Source organism: Rana temporaria, chromosome 8, assembly GCF_905171775.1.
Source record: "Rana temporaria chromosome 8, aRanTem1.1, whole genome shotgun sequence".
NCBI classification, from domain to species: Eukaryota; Metazoa; Chordata; class Amphibia; order Anura; family Ranidae; genus Rana; species Rana temporaria.
Window position 1 is genome coordinate 19021090 of NC_053496.1, and position 13387 is coordinate 19034476.

General features: G+C 43.0%; 1 protein-coding gene across 1 annotated transcript in view; it reads left to right on the forward strand.

The window, feature by feature from the left end:
• The window catches only part of PWWP2B (PWWP domain containing 2B), a 54696-nt gene extending 41961 nt beyond the window's left edge, over positions 1-12735 (forward strand). Inside the window, exon 3 of the mRNA XM_040361361.1 lies at positions 12022-12735. The gene's annotated coding sequence lies outside the window, so the exon portion shown is untranslated. The remainder of the gene's footprint in view (positions 1-12021) is intronic.
• Positions 12736-13387: the final 652 nt, after the last annotated feature.

Genomic DNA, 13387 nt, shown 5'->3' on the forward strand with positions numbered 1-13387 from the left:
AGGCAGTTGGACGCTTTTTTCAACTGCCCCTGAACTCATTCAGTGTTATCCTATGTGTCTCTATGTCTCGTTTATTGACACTTTTAGGAAGTTGCTTTTAACAGCGTTTCTTTGAAAGTAAAAAAATGGGTTCAGACGCCAAACGCGACTAAATGCGGTAACCCGCGTTTAGCAGTGTTTTTGTTTATAGGCGTTTTTGGCCATTTAAAATGTATATATAATTTTTTCTTTTCAACGTGAACGCGGCATGTAAACGTGTCAAAATGGACGTTTTAAATGTGGGTTACGATCTGTCAATTTAGGAGTAGTTGTAAAAACATCCCGTGTACATGGAGCCTAAAAAGGAAGAGCCGTTGATCGGCTTTTCCTCACTCGCATCTGACAGGCGCAAGCCGATCGGCTGCTTTCCTGACAGGTGGGGTGTGTACTGATTGTTTTATCATCGCAGCCTCCCCTCGGATGCATGCCCTGAACCACCAGGTATGCCGCCTAGACCACCAGGGAAATGCCAATCTGTGCCCAGGCAGCTGCCAATCAGTCCCCACCCACAATGTGTGCCAGTGCCACAAGGAATGCCTATAGGTGACGCATATCAGTGCCACTCATAAGTGTCCACAAGTGCCACCTATGAGTGCCCATGAGTGCTGCATATCAGTGCCAACCTACCAGTGCCGCCTATCGTTGCAACCTATGTGTGTGATTTTATGTCAGTATTACATTGTATATCCCTGTATGTTGTGGTCGTTCAGGTGCTTATAAAATATATAGTTTCTTGATCAGCTCCGTATAGTTGAAAGAAGAAAAGCGGCACAAAAAACAACAATTTAAATCCTTACAACTGGAGCTCTCAGCGGTGAAGTTTGTATATACAGAAATGGTTTTGAAAATGCGCAATTTTGTGAAGGGTTAGTCTACGCGGTTCCATTAGATATGGATATAGCTCAGTAGAGTGCCTGTAGTGCAAAGCAGATTGGCAAGTGTCACATTACTTTATAGCTTCACATGCAATTTCCTGCAGGGAAAGTACATTGCTTTCTACTGTCTTTTTCAGCCATATCATCTTGCGGAGCTATTAAGGTTTATTACTTGGGATCATGACAAAGCTTTTTCTGCATGACCCTGTTTTTTTTAGAACTGGTATCCTGAGACTATGCATTCTTTCCCAAGGCAGCAAATATTCTGCACCTGCTGATCTAAAGATATCGAGCAGTGGTCCCGGAGGCTGGATGCGGCCCTTTGCTTTAATCAGGCCCTTGGGACACTCTTCCTCCCACCGATACAAGGAAATATTCCTTCTACACCAACAGTGGGGCATAATTCCGGTCACTGACGCTAATCTTCCCACTGACCCCAACAATTGGGCACGAATCCTCCCACTGACTCCGGCGCCGGGTCCACCGTTCCTCCCGCTGGCGCCGGGTCCACCGTTCCTCCCGCTGGCGCCGGGTCCACCGTTCCTCCCCCTGGCGCCGGTGCCACCGTGCCTCCCGCTGACTCCGGTGCCACCGTGCCTCCCGCTGACTCCGGTGCCACCGTGCCTCCCGCTGACTCCGGTGCCACCGTGCCTCCCGCTGACTCCGGTGCCACCGTGCCTCCCGCTGACTCCGGTGCCACCGTGCCTCCCGCTGACACCGTGCCTCCCACTGACTCCGGTGCCACCGTGCCTCCCACTGACTCCGGTGCCACCGTGCCTCCCACTGACTCCGGTGCCACCGTGCCTCCCACTGACTCCGGTGCCACCGTGCCTCCCACTGACTCCGGTGCCTCCCACTGACTCCGGTGCCACCGTGCCTCCCACTGACTCCGGTGCCACCGTGCCTCCCACTGACTCCGGTGCCACCGTGCCTCCCACTGACTCCGGTGCCACCGTGCCTCCCACTGACTCCGGTGCCACCGTGCCTCCCACTGACTCCGGTGCCACCGTGCCTCCCACTGACTCCGGTGCCACCGTGCCTCCCACTGACTCCGGTGCCACCGTGCCTCCCACTGACTCCGGTGCCACCGTGCCTCCCACTGACTCCGGTGCCACCGTGCCTCCCACTGACTTGTGTTCCCCCAGCAGGAACAGCCCCCTGCTCTGGAGAACACTATAGCTCAGCGGGAAGGATTCCCCCACCAACGCGGTCAGTGGTTGCAGGAAAGAAAATCGCATTATGGTCTTCCTAAGATTTCAGGCTGAAGAAGAAAAAATGGCAAGGAATACCCCAAAAGCAGCTGCATCTGATGGGATGAAGCCTCTCTTGAGCTTGTACACACGATGGGATTTTCCGTGGACAAATCGTAGGACTTTTGTCCAAAGGGCATTGGCCAGGAACTTGTCTTGCCTACAAACAGCAAAGAATTGTTGGCCAACAAACAGGTAGTGCCACCCTTTGGGCAACTTCTGCGAATGTTCTGTAGTTTGTGATTCTATAAATGTCTATTATCGACTTAACGCTTGACCTCGTTTGTTTATTGACTAAGTAAATATGCATTTTTATTACGGCGTCTTTGTACCAGAAATTCGGTTCAATACATGGTTAAGTCGAAGGCACATTAGAGCGAACCGTCATTGGCTTTAGAAAAGGGGGAGGGGTCTCTGCGCTACTGATTAGGATGTCTAATTATGTTTTGTCTGAATATTGATTGCGTCCTTGCTGGTCCCGAGTGGTTTCATAGCGCTGTCATCAATCATTTGTGCTGTTGCTTAGGAATGGTGAATGGATTTTTTTTTTTTCTTCTCCCAACTAATCTGCCGAATCATTTAAAGGGATAGTCACAATTTTCTTTTGCACAGGATGGTGTGCTTTGGTCAGTCTAGTTTTTGCTGCTTTTGTAGGTTATTCAGAATTTTCACAATTTGGTGGACGGTACTGAAATGTCTGCATTGGATTATTAGATTTAACGCCTAATATATACAGCAAAGGGGGAAAAAGTATTTGGCCCCCTGCTGATTTAGTACAATTGCCCACTGACAAAGAAAAGATCAGTCTATCATTTTAATGGTCGGTTTATTATAACAGTGAGAGACAGAATAACAAAAATATCCCCCAAATTAAAAAAAAAAAAAACTAAATTGATTTGCATTTTAATGAGTGAAATGAGTATATGATCCCTTCACAAAACATGACTGACTTGGGGAAAAACCCTTGTTGGCAATTAGAGGTTTTGTCCCAATCCTCTTGCAGATCCTCTGTCATTAAGGTTTTGAGGCTGACGTTTGGTAACTGGAACCTTCAGCTCCCTCCACAAATTTTCTATGGGATTAAGGTCTGGAGACTGGCTAGGCCAGGCCTCGACAAAATCTGGGTGCCAGGTCGCAATTGCGACAAATTGTGACCTGGCGCCTGGGAAAGCTTAGGGCTGCAGAAGGCCGCAGGGCGGCGGCCTCAGTTACTGGCTGGCGCGGGGCACGATCGCGGCGGGACCAGGGCTTTGCGGCCTTCACAGAAGGAAGCTGAGGCCAGCAGAAGGCCGCATAAAGCCGTGGCCTCAATTTCCGGCCAGCTGGTAATTGAGGCCACGGCTTTGCGGCCTTCATAGAAGGAAGCTGAGGCCTGCAGAAGGAATCTAGGAGTGGCCATCTTGTGGTGGCCGTTGGCATTACAGGTTACATTACAAGCATTACTGCCATCTCCTTCCCTCTAATTAGAACCCCCAAACATTATATGTGTGACTGTGTGTATATGTGTGTATGTATATGTATATGTGTATATGTGTGTGTATATATATATATATATATATATATATATATATATATATATATATATATATATATATATATATATATATATACATACATACACATACACATACACATACACATACACATACACATACACACACACACATACACATACACATACACATACACACATACACATACACACATACACATACACATACACACATACACATACACATACACACATACACATACACATACACATACACATACACATACACATACACATACACACATACACATACACACACACACATACACACACACACATACACATACACACATACACATACACACATACACATACACACATACACATACACATACACATACACATACACATACACATACACACATACACATACACATACACATACACACACACACATACACACACACACATACACATACACACATACACATACACACATACACATACACACACACACATACACATACACACATACACATACACATACACACACACACACTGCAGAATTATTAGGCAAGTTGTATTTTTGAGGATTCATTTTATTATTGAACAACAACCATGTTCTCAATGAACCCAAAAAAACTCATTAATATCAAAGCTGAATATTTTTGGAAGTAGTTTTTAGTTTGTTTTTAGTTTTAGCTATTTTAGGGGGATATCTGTGTGTGCAGGTGACTATTACTGTGCATAATTATTAGGCAACTTAACAAAAAAAATATATATACCCATTTCAATTATTTATTTTTACCAGTGAAACCAATATAACATCTCAACATTCACAAATATACATTTCTGACATTCAAAAACAAAAACAAATCAGTGACCAATATAGCCACCTTTCTTTGCAAGGACACTCAAAAGCCTGCCATCCATGGATTCTGTCAGTGTTTTGATCTGTTCACCATCAACATTTCGTGCAGCAGCAACCACAGCCTCCCAGACACTGTTCAGAGAGGTGTACTGTTTTCCCTCCTTGTAAATCTCACATTTGATGATGGACCACAGGTTATCAATGGGGTTCAGATCAGGTGAACAAGGAGGCCATGTCATTAGTTTTTCTTCTTTTATACCCTTTCTTGCCAGCCACGCTGTGGAGTACTTGGACGCGTGTGATGGAGCATTGTCCTGCATGAAAATCATGTTTTTCTTGAAGGATGCAGACTTCTTCCTGTACCACTGCTTGAAGAAGGTGTCTTCCAGAAACTGGCAGTAGGACTGGGAGTTGAGCTTGACTCCATCCTCAACCCGAAAAGGCCCCACAAGCTCATCTTTGATGATACCAGCCCAAACCAGTACTCCACCTCCACCTTGCTGGCGTCTGAGTCGGACTGGAGCTCTCTGCCCTTTACCAATCCAGCCACGGGCCCATCCATCTGGCCCATCAAGACTCACTCTCATTTCATCAGTCCATAAAACCTTAGAAAAATCAGTCTTGAGATATTTCTTGGCCCAGTCTTGACGTTTCAGCTTGTGTGTCTTGTTCAGTGGTGGTCGTCTTTCAGCCTTTCTTACCTTGGCCATGTCTCTGAGTATTGCACACCTTGTGCTTTTGGGCACTCCAGTGATGTTGCAGCTCTGAAATATGGCCAAACTGGTGGCAAGTGGCATCTTGGCAGCTGCACGCTTGACTTTTCTCAGTTCATGGGCAGTTATTTTGCGCCTTGGTTTTTCCACACGCTTCTTGCGACCCTGTTGACTATTTTGAATGAAACGCTTGATTGTTCGATGATCACGCTTCAGAAGCTTTGCAATTTTAAGAGTGCTGCATCCCTCTGCAAGATATCTCACTATTTTTGACTTTTCTGAGCCTGTCAAGTCCTTCTTTTGACCCATTTTGCCAAAGGAAAGGAAGTTGACTAATAATTATACACACCTGATATAGGGTGTTGATGTCAGACCACACCCCTTCTCATTACAGAGATGCACATCACCTAATATGCTTAATTGGTAGTAGGCTTTCGAGCCTATACAGCTTGGAGTCAGACAACATGCATAAAGAGGATGATGTGGTCAAAATACTCATTTGCCTAATAATTCTGCACTCCCTGTATGTATGTATGTATGTCAGGGATCGACAAATCCCGGGCGCCAGGTCGCCATGGCGACTAGAAATAGTGTCCTGGCGACTTGGTTTGGAAGGTGGTTTGGTTTTTGTGATCTGGTGCCATCTGGTGGTGAGCCATTGGTATTACAAGTTAAACAGCAATTCTAATGTAATGTTTCATTATTTTCACTGCCATCTTCTTCCCTCTAATTAGAACCCCCAAACATTATATATATATTTTTTATCCTAACACCCTAGAGAATAAAATGGCGATCGTTGCAATACTTTCTGTCACGCCGTATTTGCGCAGCGGTCTTACAAGCGCACTTTTTTGGGAAAAAATTACTTTTTTTAATTAAAAAATAAGACAACAGTAAAGTTATCCCCATTTTTTTTAATATTATGAAAGATAATGTTACGCTGAGTAAATTGATACCCAACATGTCATGCTTCAAAATTGCGTTTGAACACCGTTTACATATGCGGGCGCTGCTCGCGTATGTGTTCACTTCTGCGCGCAAGCTCATATATATATATATATATCGTTCCAATACTTTCTGCCACACCGTATTTGCGCAGCGGACTTTCAAGCGCACTTTTTTGAGGGAGAAAGACACTTGTCTTATTTTTTAATAAAAAAAAAAAAAAAAACAGCCCAATTTTTTTTTTTTATATTGTGAAAGATGATGTTACGCCGAGTAAATTGATACCCAACATGTCACGCTTCAAAATTGCGTCCGCTCGTGGATTGGCGACAAACTTTTACCCTTTAAAATCTCCATAGGCGATGTTTAAAAAATTCTACAGGTTGCATGTTTTGAGTTACAGAGGAGGTCTACAGCTAGAATTATTGATCTCGCTCTACCAATCGTGGCGATACTAGGAAATGCTGGTCTTAAAGTGGGGGAAAAAAAGATGAAGTTACTATTCTTAAAAACGTTCCCTCCCTCCTACCTACCCGGTCTAACCTGTATAAGGATGTGTGTACTTGCCTATTATTAATTTGCTCCGATCCAGTCATGTGATCCTGCATCTCTGGCTCAGGGAGCACTCGACAATGGCTGGGAATTCCCAGGCCGGTGATGTCACCTATAGGCTCCCATGGCCAAACCATCATTTGCATTCCCTCTTCTCCCCTGCAGCAGCTTTGTTAATGCAGGGGAGGCAGAGCTTCGGGATCACATCACCCGACTGGGTCTGAGCCAAAGTTCCTTGTTAGGTTTGGGCTTTTCTTCCAGTTTACCAAACAATTCTTTAAAATTGTTCCCTCCCCATACCTAATTTAAAAAAAAAATCCTGTTTGTTAGGCGCAAACGCAGCCGTTTCACTTGTACGCAGTACTGGCCTGATTGGCAGAGCCCTGAATGTAGTTTTTTTTTTGTACTCATTCCTAGTAAATTTTATTTATTTTTAATTTATTTTTGTAAGCAGATGACTGCCACCACTTCACGCCTATTATATTAGTCTTTTTTTTTTTTTTTCTCTGGCTAAGTGTTGTCACGTGAGAAAGCTGCATGTCTGTGTGATGTGTCATGATGGGGTGGTGGCGCCTTAACGGTGTACATTGCAAAAGCTTGCAGCCAGATCCCACTGTACGATTTCCTTCGAAGCAGGTGTTATCCGAAGACTTGAATAAAATCATTAACACCTTCAAATTTCACTGAATAAAATATTTGCTTTAATGCATTCATTAACCGCTTAAGTCCCGAACCATTTGGTTGGCCAAATGACCAGGCCACTTTTTGCGATTCGGCACTGCGTCACTTTAACCCTTTCCCGCTGAGCGTACACAGATATGCGTCCTTTGCTTTCGGGGGTTATACCGGGATGATGCTCGCAGCTGCAGGCATCATCCTGGTATCATTTTTTAGAGCCGGGCTATTGGCTTTCCAGGAATAACAACCGATGCGGCTAAAAGCCACACGGTTGTTATCCCGGAGGAGCCCCCCCTCCCGCCGCTCTTACCGGTAGTGGTGCACCGAAATGGAAATTTCAGAACCGAAATAAAAAAAAGTCAGGCCGAAACCGAAAATTACTTTATTTTTTTCTTTTTTATGGTGATTTTTTTTTTCTTTTTTTTTAGTGATATTTTTTTATGTTTTGGAGGGGGGGTGTCGTGGATTGTCAGTGTGTGTGTGTGTGTGTGTGTGTGTGTGTGTGTGTGTGTGTGTGTTTTTTATTTTTTTTTATTTGCATTTTATTTTTTTTGATTATTTATTGCAATTTTTTTTTTTTTTTAATCAGCCCTGTTGGGGGGGCTTTGGTGAGATATCAGGGGTCTTAACGGACCTCTGACATCTCCCCTCTGAGACAGGGAAAGGGACTAGGGACACAGATTCCCCAATCCCTTTCTCTGCAGCTTCAGCTGCCCTGAAAATGAATGAGTGAAGACAGCGGCTTCTCTTCATTCATAAACTGAAACATTGTAAACACAGTTCCCGGATGTCTTATCCTTGGGACGTACGGGGGGTGCGTTCCTTGGATAAGACTCACGGCTGTCTCAGCCAATCAGGTTCCCTGATTCTGGTTATCGGTAACCTGATTGGCTGAAACGTCACCAAGGCGGGAGAAGACATCGAGGGACGTGGAAGGAGTAAGCTAAGTGCATTTTACAGGGCACAGTGGCAGAAATTAAAGGGCACAGTGGCTGCGTTTGATGGCATGGCACAGTGGCTGCGTTTGATGGCATGGCACAGTGGCTGCGTTTGATGGCATGGCACAGTGGCTGCGTTTGATGGGCACAGTGAGGCTGCAAATATTTTTTTCCCATTTGCGCCCCCACAAAAATTTTGAGCACCCGCCGCCACTGGGTACCAGCAAGAGGACGCCGATGATGGAGCGCTATTCCTCCCACTGACACCAATGATGGGGCACTTTTTTTGTGCCTAGAACATACGTACTACAATATGTATGAATTTTCCATATCAAAAACCACATTCACAGTTAGAATTATATTTGTTCTAGAAAACTATGGTCAAACAATTGCAGATTTCACCCCATTAACCATTGGAAAATTAAAGGAACATTCCAAAAATTTTGATTTTTTTAACAAAATGCTGTTGGTGTATGAACAGCTGTACTTTGTACAGGTTAATGGCCGATATCTGGGAAAGCAAGGCCCTAGTACATGGGTGCTCAACCTGTGGCTCTCCAGCTGTTGCAAAACTACAATTCCCATAATGCCTCAGCCTTTGGGAGACATGCTTGTACCTGTCAGCGGCTTGCAATGCCTCATGGGAAATGGAGTTCCGCAACAGCTGGGGAGCCACAGGTTGAGCACCCATGCCCTAGTATGAGAGAGGAACTAAGTCCAATGTGTGCACAGAACGGGCTTTTCTGTCCAAGTGAAATCCTAGACACTTTGCACTTCCTGTTCATAGGAAAACTTTTTTTAGCCTTAAATGTTAAAAATGGTTGATAAACATAGGCGTGCGCAAGGGGTGTGCCTGGGCACACCCTAATCCTGGGGTTAGCAACCTGTCAATGGTGGGCAGGTGGCAGGTAAACCACAATCCTTCCTTGTTGACCCTCAGAACCTGCACAGGGGGGGTGGAATTTAGTGGAACCGATCTGTATTTTCCTCCTGCAGCGGCTGAAATTGGGCTTCTCCTCCTCCCTTTTGTCAACATTCAGCCGCCACAGGACTGAAATATAGGGAATCGGTACCAATATATGCCACCCCTCCTTTCCCTGTTCCTCTTCCTTCTGTTGCCCAGGTCGCCTCTTCCTCCCGTTGTTTCAGGTTGGAGAGAGTATGTGTTGCAGCTTTGGGGTGCACACCCTAATGCAATAGGCTACGCACACCTGTGTTGATTCACTTTATAGTCGGAGGTTTTTAAGGAATGCAATAAACCAAAAGAGCATGTTTTGTGAAGTGATTTTTGCTCGTTCCTATTTAAAAAAAATATATTATTGGTTCGCCTACGATTCCATGGGACACATTTGGGAGGTGATGCTCTTGGTCAACAGAGCTCATAAAATATATCATATAGGCCCTGGAACTGAATTGGTCTTGTTGGGAAATAGATATTTCTTGTTGGCTTTCAAGGACTGTAAACACTGCAGAGTGTTGCGTCTGTTTGGACATTCCTTGGTCAACTGAAGATAAGTGTATACTGTCCTCCATGGCAACAAACATTGTCCTACTGGGCACAACTCTTAACACAAAAGCCTGCACAGGAGTAAACTACTAAACGGGTTATGAGTATTTACCGTATATACTAGAGTATAAGCCAACCCGAGTATAAGCCGAGGCACATAATTTTACCACAAAAAAAATGGGAAAAACGCATTGAGTCGAGTATAAGCCTAGGGTGAGAATGCGGTAGCTACTGTAAGCGGAAAAGAGGGTCAACTATGCCCATTTGCACGCCTCACTGTGCCCGTTCTTACTGCCCAGCCTTACTGTGCCCATTGCAGCCTTACTGTGCCCATTGCAGCCTTACTGTGCCCATTGCAGCCTTACTGTGCCCATTGCAGCCTTACTGTGCCCATTGCAGCCTTACTGTTCTCATTCTCACTGTGCCCATTGCAGCCTTACTGTGCCCATTGTAGCCTCGGTGTACCTGTATTCTTGACAGGCTGCGGGCATCCATTTTTTAAAAGTCACGGCTTCCTCCTGGTCCTGTTCCGTCATAGTCAGTGTACCTGTCGGGTCGCGGGCGTCCATTTTTATTTTTTTTTAAAGTCGCAGCTTTCTCCTGGTCCATGATAGGCGTTTGACACTGTGTTCCGCTACCACCTTTCACGGAGGTCCTTGGATTCAGTTTAGCAGACACTGTGTTCAGTGTTCCACCATTTACGGACCTTCGTTTATCCTTTTTTTTTTTTTTTTACCAAAAATTGGTAGAAGAATATGTATTGGCCTAAACTGAGGGAGGAACATTTTTTTTTTTTGTTTATATAATATATAATATTATATTTATATATATATATATATATATATATATATATATATATATATATATATATATATATATATATATATATATATATATATATATATATATATATATATATATATATACTTTTGGGGGATATTTATTATAGCAAAAAGTAAAAAATATTGCATTTTTTTCAAAATTGTCGCTCTATTTTTATTTATAGCGCAAAAAATAAAAACGCAGAGGTGATCAAATACCACCAAAAGAAAGCTCTATTTGTGGGGGGGGGGGAGGACGTCAATTTTGTTTGGGAGCCACGTCGCAAGACCGAGCAATTGTCAGTTAAAGCGGCGCAGTGCCAAATCGCAAAAAGGGGCATGGTCCTTAACCACTTAAGACCCGGACCATTATGCAGGTTAAGGACCTTGCCCCTTTTTGCGATTCGGCACTGCGCCGCTTTAACTCACAATTGCGCGGTCGTGCGACGTGGCTCTCAATCAAAATTGGCGTCCTTTCTTTTCCCTACCAGCTTTCTTTTGCTGGTATTTGATCACCTCTGCGGTTTTTATTTTTTGCGCCATAAACAAAACAAAGTGACAATTTAAAAAAAATATTTTATACTTTTTGCTATAATAAATATAACAATAAAAAAAAAAAAAACATTTCTTAACCACTTAAGACCCGGACCAATATGCAGGTAAAGTAATGTTTTTTATTATTTAAATATAGAAAAAAGTATAAAATATTTTTTCAAAATTGTCACTTTGTTTTGTTAATGGCGCAAATCTTGAAAAAATATTTTATACTTTTTGCTATAATAAATATAATAAAAAAAAAATTCTTAACCACTTAAGACCCGGACAATATGCAGGTAAAGTAATGTTTTTTATTATTTAAATATAGAAAAAAGTATAAAATATTTTTTCAAAATTGTCACATTGTTTTGTTTATGGCGCAAAAAATAAAAAAACCACAGAGGTGATCAAATACCACCAAAAGAAAGCGCTATTTGTGGGAAAAAAAGGACACCAATTTTGTTTTGGTGCCATGTCGCACGACCGCGCAATTGTCAGTTAAAGCGACGCAGTGCCGAATTGCAAAAAGTGTCCTGGTCTTTAGCCAGCGAAATGGTTTCCGGGGCTTAAGTGGTTAATACACCTTTTGTGTACAGGTCCATTGAAAGCAGTAGACAGAAATCAGATCCGTTTAAAAAATATATAAATCTCGAATCCCTAAATACGCGGATTCTATGGCGCTCGTGTGCAAGAGCCCTTTATTGTGTTACGATATTTTGTTCTTGGTTTTGCTGCGTCGGCTGTCAATAGTAAATAAATGTGTGGCCATACATAATTCATTTTTTTTTTCTTCTCTTCTTTAGATCAGAAGATGGGAACACAGCTGTTCTACTAGAGTTTCACTACGCCTATAAACATCCGAACAACAAATTCCCAATGGAGATTCTTGCAGCGGCTGCACTTCTGACAGCGAGATGAGTTATCTGCTCATGTGCGAAGGACGGCGGTCACCTGGACCTCGGCGGCGAGGAGCCTGCTACATGCAAAATTCTCAAGGACATTGACCCACCAATAAATCTGCTCTGCATTTTTAATAATAGGGACATAAGAACAGCAAACAAACGCAAACTTTTAATTTATTAATTTTTTTTTTTTAACTACAAAAAATAAAAAATAAATCTTGCTGCTGCTTAGTTTACAGGTAATAGACTAAAGCTATGAAACAACATAACCAAACAGGAGTATTTAATCAAAGCTAAAAAAAAAAAAAAATCCTAGAAAAGTCGAAATAAGTGTCTTCAAGGTAAATTTCAACGGTTTAAAAATATCAGTTACCCAATCTGGATCTTTTCTGCACAAAATGTTCTTTTTCTGAAATCGCTACCAAAGGAAACTGTAGTTTCAACTAGTATTTATTTAACAATGGTTTTAGGGATTTATTTTTTATTTTTATTTTTGGTTTGTTTTTAAATCCTAATGTGAACTTTCATGTATTTATTAGATTACATGAACTTATTTCAGGCTCTGTATTGGTTGATTTTATCCCAAACTTAGTAAAAACCTATTTTATTTTTAAAGTTTGTTTTCTTTACTGTATTCCAGTGCCTTTTTTGTTTTTATTTCAGCTGGTCTGCTTTCGAAAAATGAATGAATCGGAAGTAGGCAGAACAAGGAGAGGGGGAAGCAATTACAGCAGGGGTCGACAATATCCAGGCGCCAGGTCGCAATTGCGACAAGAAATTGTGACCTGGCGCCCGCCGGTAATTGAGGCCCCGGCTTTGCGGCCTACAAGGCCACGAAGCCACGGCCTCAATTACCGGCCACCGCGGGCCCGCCGTGAGGATCCTGTAATTGAGCCGGTAATTGAGGCCGCGGCTTTGCGAAGTCCTAAGCTCTTCCTTCTGTGAGCTGGCGCCATCTGGTGGTGGCCGTTGGTATTACAAGTTAGGCATTACAAGTTAAACAGCAATTCTAATGTCATTTTTCACTGCCATCTCCTTCCCTCGAATTAGAACCCCAAACATTATATTTATATTGTGAAAGATAATGTTACGCCGAGTAAATTGATACCCAACATGTCACGCTTCAAAATTGCGTCCGCTCGTGGAATGCCGACAAACTTTTACCCTTTAAAATCTCCATAGGCGACGTTTTAAAAAATTCTACAGGTTGCATGTTTTTGAGTTGGAGGAGGTCTAGAGCTAGAATTATTGCTCTCGCTCCAACGAT